We start from the raw sequence: 24,127 nt of genomic DNA on the forward strand, positions 1-24,127 counted from the left end.
TGCTCTGCTCAAACCAAGACCAGCTCAAACCAATTCCACTGCAAGGGCAGAATTTCAGAACATGAGAAACCTTTGAGAGGAGATCCGTCCAAACCACCATGCAGAGAGATCTACACTTAATGCTAGATCACAATTAAAGCTTTCAACTTTAATGATATTTTGGTAACTCCAGATTCAAAAGTTGTAAGTGCAGCCATTTTTATATAAATCCTCTACTCTGCATTCATACCAAGGTTTCACATATCAGGAGCACTATGACTCTTGAAACCCAGTCACACTCTGCACAAATTAATAACACAACCCACAACCATAGAAGCACTCTGCCCATATACATTAATGCGGGAGGCCAGACACGACTCCTGAAGGCTTTTGAAGGCAATTGAAACAGTGGAACTCACTAGTGGAGTGCACAGCTACGTGAGGTCGTGCCACTGGATAGAAACTGTTTGTGCTGTTTGTGTCTGTGGTCTTTAGATCTTTATTGTGTAATATATATCAGCAGAGAGGGCTGAATAAGCACAACAAGAAAGTGCAGAATTCGAAAGCGGGAAAGCCAGGAATAACTCAGACTGTGGCACCCCACCCCCCCACCAGTGGAGGACTGGGAGCCGTACTCTGAATTGTATCCTTGGAAAGAGACTAGGGAAGTACTTCAGCATGGGAAACAAGAATGTAGCGATGGCCAAGCTCCAGTGCAACTGGCATGGAAGGACCGGCAACGCTCCTTCCAAATTGTAAAAGCCTCAATTGCTACTGGAGCGGAGGCCTCCTTAATATATGGAAATCCCAAGCAATTTCTGGGGAGGAAACCAAATTGAAGCTGTGCAAACATAAATAGAAATGAAAATAGAGAACCTCCCAAAATGATTGTATTGTTATGATTATTCCTGTCGCTGAATATATAATTGGAATTGATATTTTAAAGGGACTGACTTTGAACCTTTCTGACGGTTTGTACCAATTTGGAACAAAGAACTATATTAGTATCCAGACAATTTTAGTCAGAAAAGTCAAAATGCCCCCTGTTAAGATTCATGCCACAACTAAATTGATGGCCATGACACAGTACAAGATTCTGGGGGGCATGAAGACATTTCATGGACTATTAAAGACCTAGTGGATGCAGGAGTTTTAAACCCACTACCACAGCTTGGAATAACCCTGTCTGGCCCATCAAAAAGAGTGACAAGTCATGGAGAATGACTGTGGATTTCAGAGAATGATGTCTACTCCCTATCCTCCAGTAACCATTCCCAAAGGTACCTGTGTCGCTCAACTTGTGCCTTTTTTGAGTTGTGTTCCTCACACAGAACTTAAGGAACGACAAGAAGGAGGCTTTGGCTCTACGGGCCCACCTCAAGTTTTCTGGTCGCAACCTGTATCAGTGCAGAGGCCACAAATGACGTGCACCGTCTCCAAAAAAAGCTATTCACCATCAACGTTGAAGATTACGGGTTTGTTGGACACTGGGGCTGATGTGACTATTATCTCTCAACATCCCTGGCCATCTTCTTGGCCCATTACAAACACTGGGATGGGCATAGTAGGGCTGGGGGGATCCACTCAGGGGGGGCGTGTGTCTCGTACCTGTGCTGATCACCAATCCTGAAGGGCAAATAGCAACGATCAAACCATACATAACCTCTGCACCCCTGAACTTGTGGGGAAGAGATTGTTTAGGACAATGAGGGGGTCAGGATTATGATGGATTTTTGACAGGGGCCACTGCATTGCAGGATGTTCGTCGACCCACACTTGCTTTAACCTGGTTAACTGATAGGTCTGTGTGGGTGGATCAGAGGAAAAGTTGCAAGCCCTGCAAGAATTGGTGTCAGAACAGCTTGTGACTGGGCACATCGAACCCTCTCACAGTCCTTGGAATACCCCTGTATTGGTGATTAAGAAGAAATCTGTCAAATGGCGAATTTACATGACCTACGACAGGTAAATGCTGCCATGGCCACCATGGGAGCTTTACAGTAGCTAGACAATCCTTACAGCATTTTGGCTTGGTCATAGCACCAGAGAAGGTGCAGAGGACTGAGCCCTGGAAATATTTAGGGCTTACAGTCGCTGCCCAGCAAGTGACGCCCCAACCCATCAAACTTAGTGTTAACGTTCAAACACTTACTGATGTCCAAAAATTGATGGGGTCGCTGAATTGGATTAGACCCTATCTTGGTCTCACAATTTCCCAGCTGCAGCCCTTATTGGAACTGCTCCAGCATTCTGTTAATCCTTCTCAACTAGGACTTTGAGTCCTGCAGCGGTTCAAACAATCCAGCAGGTGGAGTCGTTATTACAAACTAAAATTGTATCCCGCATTGACCCATTACAGATAGTTCAATTGTTTGTCCTCATTGAACGGACAACTCCTTTTGGTGCCTTGGTGCAATGGAACCCTGAATGGACAGATCCTTTACATATTCTGGAACGGCTGTTTTTACCTTTTCGACCTCGAAAGACTGCACCAGGATTGTTTGAACTTCTAGCAGACCTTATTATGAAGGCTCGTAAAAGATGTGTGGAACTGACAGGAAGGGATCCGTATCGCATTGTTGTCCCAATACAAACGTAGTATTTTGAATGGTACTTAGCCAACAAGTATGAAGTTCAAGCAGCTATGGCTGATTTTCATGGGCAGATCTCTTATAATTTGCCCTCACATCCGCTTATTAAGCTTTTTCAAGAAATTACGGTGGGTCAAAAGCACTTGAGCCAAATGGGGCCAGTTGATGGACTCACTGTCTTTACAGATGGATCTGGAAAGACCGGCAAAGCTGCTGTGCTATGGTACGACAACCGAGAATGGCATGACAAGGTAATTTTACAAGAGGGATCACCTCAAATAGTGGAGCTGCGAGCTATGGCCGTAGCTTTTCAACTGTTTCGCCAACCTGTTAAATGTTTCTCCAACCTGTGAATATTGTTACGGACTCTGCTTATGTTGCCAATCTAGTTGCACGGCTAGATAAGACGGTTCTGTCTTTTATTGATCAACGTCCATTGCTTTTGGTACTCTTGGACCTATGGCCTGCAATACAACAGAGAACCGAACCCTATTTTATACTACATATTCACAGTCATACTGCATTACCTGGCTTCGTTGCTGAGGGTAATGCAAGGGCTGATGCCCTTGTGTCTGCTGTGGCCTTGAGTCCGCTCCCTAACAAACACCAGCAGGCTTTATTATCTCATCGTTTTTTTCACCAGGGCAGCTCGGCGCTGAGTCGACAATTTGGCTTGACGCAATCCGCGGCACGATCTATAGTTGCTGCCTGCCCTGATTGTCAAGGACAGCAGACGCCTGTTTTCTATGGAGTTAACCCGAGAGGCCTACAAGCATTACAATTGTGGCAAACAGATGTCACCCATATCTCTGAATTTGGGCGGCTTTGGTTTGTCCATGTTTCTGTTGATACGTTTTCCCACGCTGCTTGGCTACAGCCCAAGCAGGGGAGAAATCTTTACACATAATTCACCATTTTCAACGTGCCTTTGCAACTCTCGGCATTCCTCAAACAGTAAAAACTGACAATGGTCCTGCCTATGTTTCCAAAAAGATGCAGAGTTTTCTAAATCAATGGGGTGTTCACCACATAACTGGGATTCCCCATTCCCCTACAGGCCAAGCCATCGTTGAATGCTTGCATGGCACTCTGAAGCACCTCGTGCAAAAACAAAAAGGGGGAATGCAGGGGGAGTCCCCACAGGCAAGACTAGACAAAGCCATATATGTGCTTAACTTTCTCTCCTTCCCTAACAACTCTACTCTATCACCCATTTTTTCACATTTTTCCTCTTTGACTACAACGGAAAAGGCACCACAGCAGGTACCAGTGCAAGTTTGTGATTTGGTTACTGGACAATGGTCTGGGCCACACGAGCTCATAACTTGGAGAAGGGGATATGCTTGTGTCTCCACAGAGAGTGGACCGCGATAGGTTCCAGCACGGTGTGTGCGACCTGCGTTGCAGTCGCTGCCCTCCTCATCCTCGGAAGTTATGGAGGAGGGGATTGGCGTCCAGCCCCTCCCTGAAGAACTGGCAGCAACATCTGGATAACCCTAGCCAACGCCATCAATCAATCAAAGCACCATATGCCTGGCTACCAGGGATCCTCAAAATCCCTTTTCTACGTGTCTGGTGGGAGTTCCAACGGAGAAGCCGATTGGCTGCGTGGGCCGAATACAAGGGCTTCAACTGCTGCATAATATGCTGGCAATGGATCAGTGAGACCAGAGATCCAGACTCGGGGCAAGGGTAAAGACTGCAGTTGGTCTACCTGATGGAGTATGCAAGTTGCAAGTGGATGATGGATGGAAGTAGTTAAATAAGTTGTTTGGCAACTGGGGTTTGTCTGGGTGGTTACCATCTCTAGTGAAAACAGGTTTGCTGATTTTGGTAATTATTGTAATTGTGTTATTAATGGTACCTTGCTTGATCGGTCTGCTGCAAAGGGCCCTGCAGCAAACCGTTAGTGCCATTTTTGTAGCACAAATACAAAAAGGGGGAATTGTCAGGGATTGCAGCTGGTCTGTGAAATCCCTGGCTCCCTTAGCACAGAATGTTAACCTTGAAAAGATTAGAGTGTATCTATGAGATAGGAAATTCACACAGAGACAGCAGAAAGTCATTAACAAGTTTAAGGAGGTTTGGCCATGGAGCAGAAACTGGCCAAGCTAAGAATCATCCAATCATAACTCTGTCACTAGCTACTGTCCTTTGTAGTCCTCACCAATAAGCACCAGCCACGATGAGGAGAGCTCAGTATAAATAATGTACCTGAAAAACAATAAAGGGTAGTTTGCGTTGCATCTACCCCAGTTGTTTGTGTTTTTGGCCGCCACAACTGCAACACTATTTTATCTGTTTATTTAATTTATCTGCTCATTTATTTATTTGATTTTCCTCCTGGAAGCCCCATTCGGCGGCACCAGGAACGTCACTGGTTTCTGGTATCACCAGAAGAGTGTGTTTTCAATCCAGAATTAAACTTTACTTCATTAGGAGGCACGGCAATGAAATCCTGGGAGCGGGAACAAGGACATTATGGTCTAAATGATATGTCTGCTGCCTTCCTGCACCCCTCTGGCCACCCATCTTCTCCATCTTCTTCTCTTACATCTTTTCTGTCTTCTCCATCTTTTCTGTCTTCTCCATCTTCTCCTCCTCTGTCTTCTCCATCTTTGGCCCACGTATATGAACACTGTGCCCTTGTCCTCAGTGCACTGGACCTACTGTGAAGACCTTCCCTCTGAACGCTCAGGACCTTTTGGATACTCTTTCCCCTGGGAATTTCCATTTCCCCCTGCCACACTGCTGTTACTCATCTCTGTATTTTCTTCTAGTAGTTTCTGAATGATTTCCCAGATACTTATTCCATTATTCCATGCTCCTTGTTGTTTTGGAGGAACTGGAGTTAATTTAATCAACTTGTAACTTCCCCCTTTTTTTTTTTTTTTTTTTTTTTTTTTTTTTTTTAAGAAAAAGGGACCTACGTTCACCCCCGTGCAGTGTTTCCCCCTATTTCCCCCATGTGCAAGGTGATGCTGTGGTGACTCATGGTACAAGGGCATCTACTGCCTGTTGCAATGCGGCAGGGGCTTCTGTGCTTCAGCTTCTGTGATTAACATGTGATGAGGTACACGAATGCATCTACAGCAGCGTATGGTTTTATTTCTCCAGGCCATTTAAAAACTTAAATCGCTAGAATAATTGTATAGAAAAAATGGAAAGGAAAAGTGGCAGGCAGCAAAAGCAGCTCTTTAGCTGAAGACACTGAAGCTCAGTGGAGATCACCGATTTAGCCAAAAGTGAAGGTGGGCACACAAGGGTCTTTCAAAATTCTTTCAGTTTCTCCTTAGCTGTCCCAGCTGGCTTTACGGCCTCAACTTTTGGTCCCCTTTTGAAAAAAAGTACACTTTACAGCAATAATTACTCACATTTTCCTTTTTTTTTTTTTAACAATAGGGAAGTTACTCCTACATGGAGTTTAACTCGCAAGCCCAGGACTCTGCATTGGGGCACCCAACGGGCTTTCCGGCACGCAGCTCCCTATGGCACCTCATGCACCAGCACGCTCATGCACATGAGTTTGCATTTTAAACCGTTGCCACCTCACTATACATAGAAATTGGTTTGCTTTCTTAAACCTGTACGTTGGACCCTATAGGGTGTATTTGACACTGCGTAGACACATCCAATAGCTGTTACTGCAGCATGGTCAAGATTGTCCCATGCTCAGCTGCGCTCATGAGGGCACCTTGGCTTCCCAGTGCCCTTCTTGGAGAAAATAAGAACAAGTGGTTCCACAGCAGAGACTTGGGGAATACAGACAGGGGGCAAGAAGATGGAGCCTTCTCCAAGCTGGGGAGACCTTTGCTGAGCAGAGCGTTGAGCAGAGTGTTGGCCACTCAGCCCTCAGGCAGGCAGCCCGTTGGACCCAGCTGCGGTTTCAGTGGCCGGTGTGAAATGTTGCAGTTTGAAAGCCGTAGTGGTAGTGGTGGTGGGGGGGGAAAGGAGATATCAAATCAGTATCGGATTCACAAACAGTCTGTGGACCGTAGGTCCGATCGCCTTCCTAGGAGCGAATCGAGTTCCCAAATAGCGTAATCACCTATAATCTCGACTCTGGCAGTATCGAATTCACGAACAGTCTGTCAACTGTAGGTCCGATAGCCTCCCGCCAAACAAGTAGTTGAGTTCACAAACAGTATGATTTATTCAAATGCAACATTTACAAAGCAGGTTTTGGATGTTTGTACAGGAAATTCTCTACTAGAGCGTGGGGTTTTTAGCTAGCTCTGATGTACAAATGTGCAATCATCACTCACCCCAGAAGATGGGAGAGGGCGCTCAGTCTCGAGTCTCCTCAGGCGGCGTCCTGACGCAAGGGGAGGAAAGGGCGATCAGCGCATCAACTGATCCAGAATTTATGATGGATTCTTCCCTCTCACTTCTTAGTCTCCTCAGGCAGCGTCCCAGCACGAGGGGAGGGAAGGGGGCTCAGCCTGTCGACTGACCCAGGAGTTATGATGGTTTCTTCCCCCCGCCAGACTTTTCATCCTTAGTTCACCTTTTATACTTTTCTTTACATTCAGGTGGAGCTTGAGTGACTAGAGTCATACTTAATATTGTTATTGATTGGTGAAAAAGTTTCTCACTTTCATTTAAAGGTACAGTCAACCAAAAATCTAGAGCGCATGCTCAGTGAGGGGTGGTCGTACCTCAGAGGCGGGTAACTTTGGGGATGGAGGTGTGGTTTTCACATTTTAATGAGCAAAGTTCAAGCAAAGTTCATCTGAAAGGAGTGATTTGCCACCTTTGCTGGCTCAGCACCGGACATGTTATCGTATATCTCCCATTGGATAGCCACTGTGCGGCTTAGCAGCAGCCCAGAACAGGGAGGGGAACAGAGTTTGGCCGCAGTGTCTTCACTCCGCTCCATCCTCCATTACTCCTCTTTGCAGCTGCGAGGAGGGCAGATTGCGCTGCCCGGGGAACTGTGGAGGAGCAGAGTCCGTGCATACCAACCATCCTGGAAGTGGCAACTGTGTAGCACCCCAAGCAGGCCTCTGTAATGCCAAAACATCTGTTAGGCCCTAGTTTTCCTCTCAGTTCCTGCTTTCAAACAATTCTTCCACAAACACTTCTTCCACAGCCGGATCCACCAAACTGAAGCAGCCCTGAGACTTGATGAGTCACCAAACTGAAGCAGCCCTGAGCAGCTACTCAATGTCCAGTACAGATTAGGGGTTGACCTGCTGGAAAGCAGCTCCGCAGAGAGGGATTTGGGAGTCCTGGTGGACAACAAGTTAACCATGAGGCAGCAATGTGCCCTCGTGGCCAAGAAGGCCAATGGGCATCAGGAGGAGCGTTGCCAACAGGTTGAGGGAGGGGATCCTGCCCCTCTGTTCCGCTCTGGTGAGGCTGCACCTGGAGTATTGGGCGCAGTTCTGGGCTCCCCAGTACAAGAAGGGCCTTGAGCTTCTAGAGGGGGTCCAGCGTAGAGCAACAAAGATGATTAAGGGACTGGAGCATCTATCATATGAGGAAAGACTAAGCGAGCTGGGCCTGTTTAGTCTGGAGAAGGCTGAGAGGAGATTTGATCAACATGTTCAAGTACCTGAGGGGTGATTGTAGGGAGGATGGGGCCAAACTCTTTTTGGTGGTGGCCAGTGACAGGACAAGGGGTAACGGGTGCAAGTTGAAACACAGGCAGTTCCACCTCCATGTGAGGAAGAACTTCTTTCCTGTGAGGGTGACAGAGCCCTGGAACAGGCTGCCCGGAGAGGCTGTGGAGTCTCCTTCTCTGGAGATCTTCCAAACCCTCCTGGATGCCACCCTGTGCCACGTGCTGGTGTCCCTGATGGTGTCCCTGCTGGAGCAGGGACTAGATGATCTCTAGAGGTCCCTTCCAACCTCAACCATTCGGGGATTCTGTGTCTTCATGCTAATCTTCTGATACTGAGCTTAAACACTCTTCCTTCGTGCTGTGTCCCCTTTCCGTGGTCACTCTTTGCTCTTCAAAGGCCAAGAGCAGGCATGAAGAATAACCTCATTCCTATTTGCCTTTGAGCACCAAGAGCAGCTAATCTTTTCCACTCCCTTCAGACAGGCTGGCTGGGGTTAAAAAGAGCGTTTATCTGATAGGGCCTTTCTCAGAAGCAGTCGGGGAAGGACTCCGGTCTTTGCGCCACTACATTTTAAGCACAGCCATCAAATGTGACCAGTGCACGCAGCTGAGAGCACCATCCACGGCCTGATACAGATCTGTCCCATCAGCTGGCTCCTTTACCCAGTCAGTAAGTTCACGGCCTTGGGCATGTCTCATGGTAGTTTGGAGAGAAAGAAGGATTTTGTCTTCCCCCTGTGTCTGAAATTTGGACATAGTGAAAGCTCTGATCTCTGCTACTCATGCACTGCATGTCAATGGAGACGTGTTTATGTGGCTTTCTCCATTTCTGACTCACATTGAACATGTGGATTTTGATCATGTGGATCTGACCGGACAGCAATTCCTTCAAAATAAATGAATAAAAGCACCCAGAAGAGGCCACAAGCAGGAGTCACATTTTCCTTAAGCATGTGTTTCAAAGACGGCCTGAAGCCACCAGCATGCAGGATAAAAAGGGAGGATGACGATAAGAACCTGGAATGGTTTGAAATGGGATGGGTGAGGAAACCCCAGGCGAATTCAGAGTTGGGCAGAACTCTGGACTTCTCAGAGCCTGGGGAAGCCAAGAGCACGGATGAGGTGAGAAGGACTTTTGATCCCGTGGAAGGATAACAATGATATGTTCAAGGGCTGGCCAAGCGCAATGCCACCAAAAAGGAACAAAAAGCCACTCTAGGGTATGTTTTGTCTTTTATGACAGAGGGGATGACTTGGGTTCCTTCAAAATTCTACAATTATTCCACTGGAGGGATTAGAAGTGAAAGGTTTCCTTTGTATATTTAAAAAAAAAAAAAAAAAAAAAAAAGCCGGGGGCGGGGCGGGGGGGAAGGAAACTGTTCATCAGTTGATACCAACCAAAGGCAGAAGGCAGAAAGGCCCCACTGTCCTTGGCTGGATTTCCCTTCCTAGCAGACAAAAAAAAAAAAAAAAAAAAAAAAATTGCTAGACAACACCACAGCCTTTGCTCTTAAAAAGAGGCTCTACTTTTCTAAGTCGCTTTAGGTCACCACGTGGTGCTGCCTTCTCCCCGGCTGAGGAGCTGCCGGAGAACTGCACTGTGACCAGCACCCACCTTGGCGTGGCAGTTAATGTGTCCTTTACCTCAGATAAAATAAGCTCCAAGTCACAAAACATGTGTTTTTTTTGCGGGAGTTGTTTATTTTCCATGACTCCTCCAACTGCCGCCCTGCCCCCCACTAGGGGGCGCCACGGCCTCGCGCGCGGGCACTTCGGGCTGCCGACTGCGCATGCGTAGTAGTCCGGCCTGACGTTTAAAAAGTAGAAAAATGTTCCAGCATAATTCATTTGTCTCAACTTCTGACGCATCAGTCTTGACAAAAATGCCCAAGTGTGCATTTGCTCTCAGTGTGTCTGTGTTTTCGACCAATGCTTCATTAATATCTAAATGACTTCTTTATTCTTTACTAGGCTACTTTTTGTTTTTCTTTTTATTTTTTTTTCTTTAGGAAAAAATGGATATAAAAAAATCTGTGTGTATGTATGTTACACTAATAGCTATTTATTGCTAGACTAATATCAGATATAAAAAAGATTAGTGATCTATCCAAAGCAAAGCAGCATAATTTTAGCAAAAAAATGGTTCCTTTGGCTTATGAATGAAATTGAATGAAAATAAATGAAGATAACTTGAATTAAGATAAATCTTTCCTAACAAAATATTAAGGTATTTATTTGTTATAAAATCAAGATAGGTTTCTATGGAGTGTAAGCACTGACTCATCAACATCCTGATAGGATTTACCATCACATAAGAAAATCAACAGTTAAGGTACCTGCTTCTCTTGATTACGTATAATAGGGGTTTTTCTTCCTGTGTTGAATGGAGATTCTTCTGGACAATGTCTATAGAGCATTGCTTCAGTCTGTTTGCATTCTCAATAAATAAACTAAAACTTAAAAATTGACAGAGAAGGTTGTTTTAGCTTTTACTGAAATGTTTTCTTCATTATAGGCTTTGTGAACTGCTGGAATCAGAGGAAAATAGGTACTTTGCTGAGATGGAGTCACTTGAAGAAATAGTCCTGGAAAAACAAGCAAAAATGAGAGAGTGGGCAAAATTGCTGAGAGAAAAGAGAGAAGAAAGGCAGAAATTGGTTATTGAAAAACGAGATTAGCAATTCAGGTATCTCCATAAAATTTCTTAATAAATAGAATTTAGGTAAGTAAATGCAAAGAGGCAATTTAACAAGCGGGCGACAATATTTTGCGGAAGAAAAGTTACTTGTGATTGAAATGATAAATTCAGAGTTCAGGGGGCTTAGATAGAAGTGTGCAAGTAAAAATAGCCCATGGAAGCTTAATTTTGTCTAAAATGTTCAAGAACTCACATTGAAGCTAAGGTTTTAATGCTACCTGAAGTTCTGAGCCATGAGTTCTGTGTTGTTGAGTTTGGCATTTTTTTTGAAGTTATTATGATTTGCAGATGCTTATCAGGCCCTGAGGCCTCAGCAGGACGTCTGACTTGTTCTGTTCTTGGAAATCTGTTTTTCCAAGGAAGGGATGAAAATACTACTAATGCAATTTAATTCTCATCGTTTGAAGAACCCTTCCCAAACCTATGGTGATACGGAATTCCACAACACCTATTCCTTACAGTGGAGAGGCTGGGGTGTTGCATTTCACTTATGTATAAACTTTGACTACCTAATATGAGAGACCCCTTTCTTCAAATGTGTTTTCTATTGACAGAGATTGATTTTTGAGACAGTATATGCAATTCTAAATTTTCATGCTGGCTTGAAAATGTGGCCCTCATGAAGATGTTCAATCCTAGTTTATTCACTACCCACAAACCCAAATAATTGCAATTCACTTTTAAGATACTTTAGTGGAGACATTTCTGGAGTGCCCTTTACTTTGTCCTTGTAGCCATTCTTGCATACAAAGGAAGGGATTCAGCTTGAGATTAAGACACCTAAAAGTAGTTCTCTAAGTGTTGGTATTTCTATATTCACTAGGTGTCTAAAATCCTCTTCTACTCAGTAGATCTTCACTGTGCTCAGGACAGTTAGAGAAGTTCCTCACCCTATGGTAGACATATGTTGGTCTAGCAGCTGAACTGCACCCTAAAGTCTATTTACTGTATTGACCAGATCCTCATTGCTAAATGGGAATTTAGCAGCTTGACTTACATGTAGATTACCATTTTGGATGCCTTATTTTAGATGTCTTGATGAACCCCCTGGTGGTATGTGCTTAAAACTGCATGTTGTGATACCTGCCTTAATATCTCGGGTTCTTCCCAACACAGTTCTAATGATCTGTGGCTCACTCAGTACCTTGCAGGATCAGTCCATCATCCTTCTTAGGGTGGTGATCAGCGGTGCAGAGTCTAGTTGGAGGCCTGTAGCTAGTGGTGTCCCCCAGGGGTCAGTCCTCAGTCCAGTCCTGTTCAATTTATTCATCAATGACCTGGATGAAGGCACAGAGTGCTCCCTCAGCAAGTTTGCTGATGATACGAAGCTGGGAGGAGTAGCTGATACCCCAGAGGGCTGCGCTGCCATCCAGAGGGACCTGGACAGACTGGAGAACTGGGCAGTGAAAAACCTCATGAAATTCAACAAGGCCAAGTGCAAGGTTCTGCACCTGGGGAGGAATAACCCCAGACACCAGTAAAGGCTGGGGACTGACCTTCTGGAGAGCAGCTCTGCAGAGAGGGACCTGGGTGTCATGGTGGACGACAAGTTGGCCATGAGGCAGCAATGTGCCCTCGTGGCCAAGAAGGCCAATGGGATCCTGGGCTGCATTAAGAAGAGCGTCTCCAGCAGGTCGAGGGAGGTGATCCTGCCCCTCTATTCAGCCCTGGTGAGGCCACATCTGGAGTATTGTGTCCAGTTCTGGGCTCCACAGTACAAGAGGGATGTGGAACTGCTGGAGAGAGTCCAGTACAGGGCTACGAGGATGATCAGGGGCCTGGAACATCTGCCCTATGAGGAGAGGCTGAGGGAGCTGGGCCTGTTCAGCCTGGAGAAGAGAAGGCTGAGGGGATCTAATCAGTGTCTACAAGTACCTCAAGGGAGGCAGTGAGGAGGATGGTGCTGGCCTCTTTTCAGTGGTGGCCACTGACAGAACTAGAGGAAACAGTCAGAAACTGAAGCATCAAAAGTTCCACAGGAACTTAAGGAAAAATTTCTTAACAGTGAGGGTGACAGAGCACTGGAACAGGCTGCCCAGAGCGGTTGTGGAGCCTCCCTCTCTGGAGATCTTCCAAACCCGCTTGGATGCAGTCCTGTGCCACGTGCTCTAGGTGACCCTGCGTGTGCAGGGGGGTTGGACTAGATGACCTCTAGAGGTCCCTTCCAACCTTAATCATTCTATGATTCTATGAGAGGTTTTAAAGATAAAACCTCGTGATAAAATAGCTTGATGTTGGTGAAATTGAATGTGACAGGTTACTATATATATTATATATATATAATTTCAGTTAGAAACAGGAGGTTAGAAATGCCTTCTGGATACTGAGCAAAATGTGAATTTTGCTTCCGTGGCACTGCTCCTCTTTTTATTGCTTGCATACTGAGCTTAGGGCCTTTCAGCACAACACCCAGGGAACTGGGTGCTTTAGAAATAGCAGATGAAGATGGAGGTGTCCCTGGCCCCAACAGCTTGCGGCAGAACCACGGGCCTCAAAACAGAATCACGGGCAGGAAAATAGCAGACGCTGATGGGAGGAAAACACAGTGAGACCTTTGCTTTCACATGAAACCACAGGTCCTGGCTGGTGCTGCTTGGCCCAATCTCACTCCCCCATCCAGGTGTAGACATCCAGGTGTAGCAGTTCTTCCCCCTGCGGTTCTGGCCAAGGAGAAACAGGAGGTGACAGATATGCAGAAGGCAGCAGAGGAGCTGAGCTTACTCGGAGCCCAGGTAGCCGTGCAGAGTGCTCACAGGGAGAAAGCCAAGCGGCTGAAGGAAGAGGAGGCTCGTGTGCTGGTAACTTCCATATCGCTCTCAATTCAGCCATCTCCTAAAGGCCCTCTTCATGACAGGCTTACGAGACGTTTAGATTAATCCCTACCTTATTTGTATCTTCACTGATTCCATTAGTATCTGAGACTCACTTATTATGCTAAGCCTCTTTCCCAGAGCCGTGACAAATGCACTCCTGTTTACACAGGGGAAATAGATCTCCTGAAATTTAGCATGTAATGGAGTTGTAGTGTTCAAAGCCTCGGGGAGCCTTTGCAGGAAACTGAAGTGGTTTTCACCTTTTGCTGGTTATCTTTCAAATTTTCTGACTTGCAGTGGGGTAGCTAAAGGTTCTTGTGTCCCAGATCTTGGGTCAAGCTGCTGAGCTGAACCACAAGCCCCTGGGCAACGTCTCCCAGCTCGTTCTCACCCTGCTCTTTCCCACCTGATCCATTTTTCACAGTTACATGGTCGCATTGCACCCCTCTGTGGTCACTAATGTAGGCACTAGTGTTTTGCAGGTGTAGACACCCTAGCTGACTGAATTTCAGAATATATACCCATTTTGAAAGCTTAGTCTTTAACAGATATGGATTGACAAGCAATGCAGAAGCTCTTTCACCTGTTACAGCTGGCTGATGTCACATCATGGGAAATATTTGGCTCATTTAGCTCCCATTTAGCCACTGCCTTCCTCTTTTCTCATCCTCTTGTAGTGTAGGCTTGGCTTAATTGCATTTAACTGGTTGACTTATTGCATTGACTTATTGCATTAACTTAGTGCATTGACTTAATGAGTTATGGGAGTCTGCTGGCTTGGACTCGGGCCTCATTTTTCAGAAGAAAACTTGCTTTCCTGGCATTTCAGTCTTGGCTTGCAGATGGATCAGTGGTAACAATTTCCTTGCACCTTTACAGTGTTGTATTAACGCGTTCGTATAAACTTTCATAGCAAAAGCATCGTGGATCCCACCCTTAGCAATTCCCATATGACTCCACTGATGTCAGGGTTCAGCCAAAGACACGTATGCCATATTGCCAACTTCCCCAGGAATTGCCACCCCTTTCCACCTTCTTTACTGTTCACAGTCTTTTGGATTACTTATTCAGTGACTCAAAATACAGTGAGTTTCAAAGCTGTTTTATCAGCTTCTGGAGGTGATTTTGGCCTTTCAGACAGAGCCTCTTTCACAACCCTAGGAAGGCAGCACTGTGAGCATTGGCTTTGAATCCCTGCAGAGTCAGGGTGGCTGTTTTATGTCCAACAGAGCAAGTTGTGTTCTGTAGGAAGCAAAGCTTGTCCTTCCATATGGAAAAGATTAGAAAAGCTGTTTATACAAACCTGCTGATGTGTTTTAGATTTATTCACATTATGAAAGAGCCATCTTATTTAAAATGAGATTAACAAAAACCAGCATGTGGTTTCTGAGACCTGTAGGTGAGTTAATGGTGGCCCCATGCTGCATTACAGTGATATTTAAGTGCAGTTGTGCTTGTAAACTCATTCAAATGCAGGATGTTCAGGAATTCTACTAAGTTATCTTATTTAAGCAAAACAATACCATGTAGAATCAATAATCTGGTGTGTCTATATTTAAATATATCTGCAACATCCATTAACATGCACGGCACATACAATATACACAGTTATAGGGAGGATAACATGTCTCCACTACTGGTTAGTGCTTATGGCTGTGTATAAGGGCTTGGATATGCATCATATGTGGTGCAGTTCTATTAATTTCTCTAAAGAGATGACTGTCTATCCACTTGAATTATTTAGAGAGTGTCAAGCACTCCAGTATTTTGGTATGAAGCAGGTGTGATAATTAAAGAGGAAATCCTGAATTTGAGTGAATGTTATGCTGAAATGTTCATTCTTTAACAGCTCTAACAGATAACACTGATACTTCCAAAATCCTGTAATGTCAACAAGAAAGGCTTTGAACATTTATCTTCCTTCTTCTGTGTTCCAATTAAGTGAATCCTACCTATCATTTTGTTTGAAGTTACATGATGTTTTGCAAGCTGTCTGTTTTTTTATTGTTACAGGAAGAAGAAAAGCAACAGCTTAAACTAGAAAGCGAACGTCTTCAGATGGAGAAACTGCAGAAGCAGAAGGAATGCAGGGACATGTTGCTCAGTGCAGTGTAGGACAAGATGAGGCATCTTAATGAAGAAAAGCAGGAGGAGCTTGCTCTGGATATGAAGATCCTAGAAAAAAACTCTTCAGGAATCCCAGGGAGGTGCTGAGGAGAAAAGGAAAAAAAAAGTAAGGGCAAGAGATGTTCATTTTGAAGTTTGGGGCAATACCTCCTCTGGACTAATCTGGTGGCTGTTAGTGAAATTGCGCAGGATAGATGAAATCCTCTGAACAAGGGGATTCTTTCATTGCATTGCCTCCTGCCAGCACTGCCCCTCTGAAGAAGCCTGCTATCCCCTGCAGTCACAGTGAGTACCTCAAAGCTTGATCTTCTCTCTTCAAGGCAGTGAGACCGACAAAGACTCCCAGGTAGTCCTGGAACCTTGTCCCCCTGTGTGTTTTTTATTGCATGTGAATTACTTGACTTTCTGGGTCTTTATACTGTATGGGTGTAATGGAGATAAGCAAAGGTTTTCTGTTTCATGAACCTAATGTATTAAATATTTGTAACTGCAGAGGAAAGTAAATATTTAACCTCCTCTAATGCATGAAAACACTAAGAAACAGTTTTAAATCTTTACTAGCTAGAAAGAATTGTAGCTGAAGAGTGCAAAGCTTGTGTATGCCACAGCATGACTTGAATTAGGATTTTTATATAGCTACAGAAAGCTCACAAGCAACTATTGCCTCATTTTACGTGGTACTTCTTGGTGTTCATTTTTTGTTAAAGAAATTAAGAACATTTTCGTGCAGAAAAGAAGGGCATCTTGGTTTTATTTTTACTTTTAAAAAATGTACCTTGTTTTTAAGCAGGTTAGTTTTCATTAACAGTTGTAACCCTGCCCTTGTTTATTCCTGGCAGAAAAGATTCCCCTGGCAATGTCTGCAGCTACTTTCTTCAGGTTAGGCACATGACCTTGCATTCAACATCTTGGAGATGCCGTGAAAACAGGGATGTGTCTGTCACTTCTTAGATTTAAAACAAGTTGGTTGCCCAACGTTGGGGCGAAAACAGGTCTCAAGGTACATTTAAGAGCAGGGAGCTGCATTCCTTATTCTGCTCAGGTATTTAGAAATTCTTGTAGGTTAAGAAAGTGGTATCAGTTTCTTCTGTAATCACCAGGTGCTTAGACCTTGCGAAAAAAATAGCAGAACTGATATTTAAAACTCTGTTGACTTCCACGGCTTCCCATGTGGATGAAGTTGTCTGAACAGCTGTGGAAAACGTGTGCGCAATTCCTGTGCTGTGAGAAGGCAAACTGCTAGGAGGAGAGCCCAACTCTGTCACTGTTTGTGGCTCTTTTGCTGTTCTCCAGGAATTGGCTGTTGGCCATGGCACAGATTTTGCAGAGCTCTTTGCGCAGCAGTGATCTGACCAGAGATCTCTGTTCCCAGCCCCGTTCCTGTATTGACCACAAGTCAACATTTCTCGTGGCTTTTTTGAAATACCTAGCTGGTCTTGTTTACTCAGATCTGCAGATGTGCATGTGTTTGCAGCAAGAACTTTTCAAGGAGCAGCAGACTTACCGGGCACACCTGGCACAGCAGCTGGAGGAGGAGAAACAGCAAGAAAAGGAAGCGGACAAGCTCCTCGAGGAAGAGATGGCAAAGGCTTGGGCCAAGAAGGCTGAGAAACTGCACTTAGAAAAAGAAGCTAGAAAACAGCTGCTGAAAGATGTCCTGGACACAAGACAACTGCAAATCGAGAAGTGTAAGTAGGAGCAACTCCCTCCCCGTGCACCGAACAGGGCTCTTGCTGTGAGTGCCAGTCATGGCGGGGCAGAGGGAGCAGGACAGGCCGCTTCAGGCAGGACCGGTGGGCACGGGATGCCTGGGTGAGTAATGTACAACAGGGCTTTTGTCTCTGAATCTGCTCCTGCAAGTTTGCACCCATGGGCAGCCCTTACGTGGATTTCTCATCACTATCAGCAGAACAAAGCCCAGTAAGGATTGAATTAGCATGCAATCTTTATTATTAATTACATTATTATTATTATTATGCAGCTCTGAATTTGAAGTCTTCCTAGTGGTGGAAAAGAAATGGGCTGAGTATATCCTTCCAATTGTTTGTGTGTCTCTCCAGAAACAACAAAGCTTGGGTTTTCTATTTAGGCCGCTTAGCTTGAATACAGTGTCACTGTCCTGTTGCACCTTGCGAAAGAACGGACTCAGTCTGGGATGCAGAGTGAGACAACTTTATTCTCAAACCAACTCCTTTTATACTCTTTTAACACAAGTGTTGCAAAGATTACAATCAATCAGCATCTTGCCAGCCGTGCAGTTGTGGTTATCTTCTTTTCCTTGCTTTGTTCCTCATCTGCTGACAAGACATTCCACATGCTGTTGTTGTCCTCCTCCTTTTCCTGCTTTGCTCCTTGCTGATAAGACATTCGTCCTTGTGGTCAATCGTCCACTACCAAGGCATTCAGCACTTCCGTCTCCAAAGCAGGCCTCCACATCTCCCCCTTCTTTATTTGTTTGTGGTGTTGCCATAGCTGTTTTTAGCTGAACAGCCATAACTTGGTTAAAGGATCAATCAATCAAGCACTGAACACATAATAAGAAACAAGGCAGATACACTAACAATAAACAAAATACAGTTAGTACAACATACAGGTAGTACAAATGAACAAAATACAGTTAATACAATAATTAGAAACTTTGCGTGAATATGGCTAAGCAAAAGATTGTTTAGTTTGTTGCATTTACTCCCATGGTTTGATTCCAACAAGCATGATAGTGTCCTTTTCCCAAGGTCTCTCCACCAACACTCTCGAGTCTGTCCTTGGGATCCCCCGATCTCCCCCTTCTTTATTTATGAAGAATGCCTGTTTCAAGGCACGGTCTATTAAGCACTGAATTGTTTTTAACAAACATGGGATACAAATTAAAAGGCAAAGAAAGATTATCAAGCACATCAAACCTATTTGCAATGTTCCCTTAATCCACGCAGCTAATCCTATATTCCCCAAAAGATTCCCAAAAGTTTTTGAAGACCATTTAAAGTCTTTATGTCTGTCTTTAGAGTCAATGATTGTGGTCGAATTTGATGATCAGAAATTCTCCATCCTAAATATCGCCAAGGCGGAGTTTCCTGTACTTTATCTTCTGCAATTTTTAATCCTGCAGCCGATGCTGCTCGCGTAATCTGACGCAGAGCCTCTTGTGCTGTTTCCTTTTGCTCTGCAGCAATCAATATGTCATCCATATAGTGATAGATGAGGACGTTGTTGAAATACTTCCATACTGGACTTAAGACTGCTGCCACAAATTGTTGACATAATGTAGGACTATTTTTCATGCCTTGTGGCAAAACTTTCCAATGATATCTGTTATGGGGTTCCATAGCACTGATGGAAGGTACAGAAAATGCAAACCGAGGTGCATCCTGTGGTGCAAGTGGAATGGTAAAGAAACAGTCTTTCAAATCAATTATGATCAAAGTCCATGTTTGAGGTAACATCGCTGGAGAAGGGAGTCCAGGCTGTAAGGCTCCCATATCTTCAATGACCTCATTGATTTTTCTAAGGTCATGTAAAAATCTCCAGGAATTATTTTTCTTTTGAATTACAAAAACTGGTGTATTCCAGGGGCTTGTAGTAGGAACTATATGTCCAGCTTGCAATTGTTCCTCTACTAACTTGTGTAACTGCAGCAGTTTATTTCGTGGAAGGGGCCACTGATCCACCCATACCGGCTTGTCTGTTTTCCAGATCAAGGGTTGGACCTGCTGCTGGATAGTAGCCCCTAAGAAAAATCCGTACTTAACTGCATGCCCCATTGACTCAAACAGTCTCTCCCCCACAGGGTAATGGATCCAGGCAATATAAATGGTCTAATGGTTGCGGTTCTCCCTTCCGGACCAATAATATTTATCAAGCTTTCGCTTTGCATTGGGGTACTCTGCCCACCAATTCCCGAAAGCGATGTATGCGCATTCACTAGGGGTAAACTGTTTGGCCATTGCGAGGCAGCGATGACTGTAACGTCCGCTCCGCTATCTAAAATTCCTTGTGCATTAAACTTTGTCACTCCTGATTGTAGTGTACAGGATATCTGTGGGCGATTCATAGTTATCTGTTGAGTCCAGAAAATCTCTGGTTGTCCCGTGGACCCAAAAGAGCCTATGCCGCATTTAGTTTTTGCAGCATTTGGTGTCTGTGGTAAAAAGTATACTAATTGTGCTATTCGGCTCCCTGCTGGCACAGTACAGGGGGGTATCCGAGTCCATACCATTATCTTTATTTCTCCTTTGAAATCTGCATTGATAACTGCAGGTAACACAAACAGCCCTTGTCTCCTTGTTGAAGATCACCCAATCAATAGTGCTGCCATTCCTCGCCCCAGGGGGCCATGGACACCAGTTGGAATTAGCACAACTGATGTATCAGTAATTAGCACTTCTATTGTGGTGGCCAGGTCCACCTCAGCGCTGCCCCTTGTGCGGGCGCACAAGCAGCGGCTGCTTCCCGGTGAGGCCACTCTGAAGGGTGATTTGTTGTCATGGCGCGACCCCTTGCCGCGCTGGGCTTGAAGTTTCCCGAAAGGGCTAATGGTTGACCTTCCTTATCAAATTTTGATCGACACTGATTAGCATAGTGTCGTCCTTTGTGACAGCGCGGACATATTCCAGGCGCTCCTCTGTTTGCTTGCGTTTTTGGACAGTATTTACGGATATGACCAAATTGGCCACAAGCAAAGCATGGATTTTTCATAGACATTGTTGCAAACGTCTCGGCCATCAGAGAACATTCATACAGTTTAGAGCCGACGTTAATGCACGCCTTCAGCATGTCATCAATAGTAGGATCTTTTGGGGGCCGCAAAACTCTCTGGCAATCAGGGTTAGCATTCTCAATTGCTAGTTGTTTAAAAATGTAGCTTCGTGCTTGTTCATTATCAATTTGTTTCTCCAGAGCCTCATTAAGCCGATCCAAAAACTTCATGTAAGGCTCATTCGCATCTTGTCTTATGCTAACAAAAGGCTGTCGTTGTTTACCAGCCTCCGGGACGGCCTTAAGGGCGCGGAGAGCAAGTGCCTTAACTTGCTGCAGGCCCTCAGGGGGAATTCCTGCTTGTGCTGTTGTGGCACTGTGGTCACCCTCCCCCATTAGCATGTCCACAGTAACAGTCCGTAAAGGACCTCTTTTTGACTGGCGCTGGTTTTCCTCCCCCTGTGCTCGAGCAAGCTGTCTCATTTTTGACTCCCACATCGTATATTGCATATCAGTCATAATCAGGCGAAACAAAGTTTTAAAATCGTGAGGAGTAAAAACCGAAGAATCACAAAGAGATTGTATAAGGTGGGTGGTATATGGTGCGCCAAGGCCATGATCTGTCACCGTGCGCCGCACGTCCTTAATAAGATTGTATGACAATCCTTCCCAGCGTGGATTCTGGTCTGGCGCATAGATAACGGGGAAGGCTTTCGGCATGCCCACATCCCCCGCCTGTTTTGCTCCTCGTTTTACTGAAGCCCATTTATCATGCAGATCCAGGGAGTATAGGTCTGGCTCCTTCTCAGGGTTAATAGGACCCGGGTCAAAAGGATCATCGTCCTGGTCATCAGGCGACTGTACCGTGAAGGCTTTTGTAGCGCATTTTGTTTCCTGATTCTCATCAGGACATGACTGAGGTAATGGAGGCGCGGAGGGGATGGCAGGAGCCTCGACTCCGTCATTTGTGTTCAACTGCGGCCCACTGTGAGATTTCAGCGTTTCGAATACAACTCGCCATTGTGGCAACAGGCCAGCAGCAGCCTTATCACCGCGAGTGGCACAGTCCCATAATCGGACCCCAATTTGGTCCCACTTCTCCGTATCAAATACGTTCTTACTGTTCACGGAGGGATCGTTTTTAGAAGCCCATGCAAGAACCTTTTGTAGATCTTCCTCATCTAATTTCTTGCCCTGTTGTTTTAAGATCTTAAGAAAGACTTCTAAAACATCTTTTTGTTCCTTCGTTAAGTGTAACCCCATAGTCCCCAGCTGCTTACCTCTTTCCTTTCAAGAGGCTTTTAGTGTGTGCACAAAGGACGCTTCCTTTCAGCGTGATCCTTACGCTTCCTTTCAGCGTGAATCCCGGGAGTTCAGCTGGGCGGTGCAACCGGAGAGACAGCTAGTCTTCGAGCCCCACGTTGGGCGCCATTTGTTGCACCTTGCGAAAGAACGGACTCAGTCTGGGATGCAGAGTGAGACAACTTTATTCTCAAACCAACTCCTTTTATACTCTTTTAACACAAGTGTTGCAAAGATTACAATCAATCAGCATCTTGCCAGCCGTGCAGTTGTGGTTATCTTCTTTTCCTTGCTTTGTTCCTCATCTGCTGACAAGACATTCCACATGCTGTTGTTGTCCTCCTCCTTTTCCTGCTTTGCTCCTTGCTGATAAGACATTCGTCCTTGTGGTCAATCGTCCACTACCAAGGCATTCAGCACTTCCGTCTCCAAAGCAGGCCTCCACACTGTCCCTTCAAGCTTATCGGGGCTAAGCAAGCAAGCATCTTCTAAAAGCATTTTTTAAATTATTTTTTGCAGCGGAGAGAAATGCAAAGGAGCAGGAAGAACTCGCCCAGAAAAGGAAGCTATTCGCTGAAGGAATCACAGAGCTCAAATGTATCGAAGAAGAAAAATATGCAAGGTATTTTTCTTTTATGCTGCAGGTTCCTTTCATTGCAGGCTAACCTTTTAAACTTCCAAGACGGCTAATTCTCCTTTTCAACTAACTGTGCAAGAGAGAACTTGGCTGTCTTCTGTACAGAGAGGCTCTGCTACAAAACCTAACAGCTCCAAACTGCTCAGTAGCAGCCCAATTATACTGCAGTTGGTATTAGATTACTGATTCTGATCTCATTGTACAAATAATGGTGTTTCATTACATATACTTGTTTTGGGCTCTTTGGACCATCACTTTGGACCATCATGTTTTGTAAACACATTCTTTGCAATTCTGAGCTGTTATTAGGAGTGGTGAGGTTTGGAGAGGAGGGTGTAATGAAAGGTTAGCTCACTACTTCCCTAGGGGAATTTGGGCATTCAAGCTTAGTGCTGAACTCCACCCATGCACTTCCCTGGAACCATAACACAGCCACCAAAATATCAGACTGGCACCCATCACCCCCTTCCACGGGTCAATTTTGCCTTGCTGTTCCTCAAGGCAAGACTATTGTTATTCGCAGTAGCTGAAACAGACCTCTGGGTGTCATGACAAACCTAGGGCAAAGCACCTTCATTTCACCCATTCAAAGACCTTTTGATACTTCTGCTCCTTGTCAGCACATGTGAGCAGGAGGTAAACAAGTAGCTCCTTCCAGAGCTGGTATCTGCTGCATCTCCAATAGTTTTATCAGTAACAATCTCTTAGATAGGGCAGAAATCTCACCCTGGGGAAGTAAACATGGGGGACTTTGCTTTGGATACGCTTCACTTTGCAGCGAGGATGATACTCTGCGCAGTCAGTAGGCGCCATGTGGCTCAGCTCATGTTGTGTTGTGACCCAAGCTGTGACTGGGCTGCTGGTGCTTAAGCATCTAGTAATTTCTGCTCTCAAAGTGCCTGAGCATGTAGGGAGGCTTCCCCTGCCACTCCAGTGTGCAACGCAAGTAATGTGTGACAGGGGAGTGGAAGGATGATTTATTGTGACAGCCTTTTCCTTGAATATCAGCACGGCACTGGAGCAGGAGCCAGCAGGCTGCCTTCTCTGTTGGAAGTGCCTTATCTCCAGAGCAAGGGAGAGGAAACTGGGTGTGAGGATGCTACAGCAGTGAGGCACAGCCAGGAGAGAGCCCAAACCCACCATACTCATTATCTGTCTTCCTCTTGCCCCTCATGGGGTAGAGAAAACGTGTTGATTACAAGGGGTTCCTCTTGTTCTTCTGTTCTGTTTTCTTAAGCACTGATGTTGCAGTCTGCTTTGTAAGAGAATGCAATTCATGCTCCAAAGAACTTCAGGTTAATTACCAATGTCACATTTGTTTAATAGAGTAGCAGTTACTGTTAACTCCTAGCAGGTGTTTTGAATAGTTCTTTGGTCTAAGGTTGCACGTTAGCAGATAAAAAAAAAAGAGTTATTTTTAACATGTACCTCATAAATAAGTTATTCGTATGTCATTTCCAGAAAAGTAAAGGAAGCAAAAGAATACCAAGAGCAACTCAAGGCTCAGATTGCCTATCAACAAGAAGTCCGTAATGCCGAGGAGGAAGAGAAGCAGCAAGAATATGAATCAGCCCTGGCAGCAGAGAGAATGAACCAAGAAAAAATAGAGGATATTCTAGCAAGGTCTTCTGTGATACTAGCAGAAACTCATCCCTTGAGAAGGAGACTCATATCTAGCACACAAGAGCATTTATGATATTTGTTCTAGACTGGACTTAAAAA

The 24,127-nt window shown here is 45.0% G+C and overlaps 1 pseudogene across 1 annotated transcript; it reads left to right on the plus strand.

Annotated features, from left to right (window-relative positions):
- The first annotated feature begins 678 nt into the window (after positions 1-678).
- On the plus strand, positions 679-24,107 carry LOC148591989 (cilia- and flagella-associated protein 53-like; annotated as a pseudogene). Its single transcript, XR_015913980.1, has 6 exons — positions 679-734; positions 13,455-13,632; positions 15,661-15,880; positions 17,249-17,462; positions 22,288-22,390; positions 23,867-24,107. The product of XR_015913980.1 is annotated as a cilia- and flagella-associated protein 53-like (transcript).
- Positions 24,108-24,127: the final 20 nt, after the last annotated feature.

The sequence above is a fragment of the Tinamus guttatus genome, unplaced genomic scaffold, assembly GCF_059628265.1.
Source record: "Tinamus guttatus ecotype Peru unplaced genomic scaffold, ASM5962826v1 Tinamus_guttatus_pri_ptg000656l, whole genome shotgun sequence".
NCBI classification, from domain to species: Eukaryota; Metazoa; Chordata; class Aves; order Tinamiformes; family Tinamidae; genus Tinamus; species Tinamus guttatus.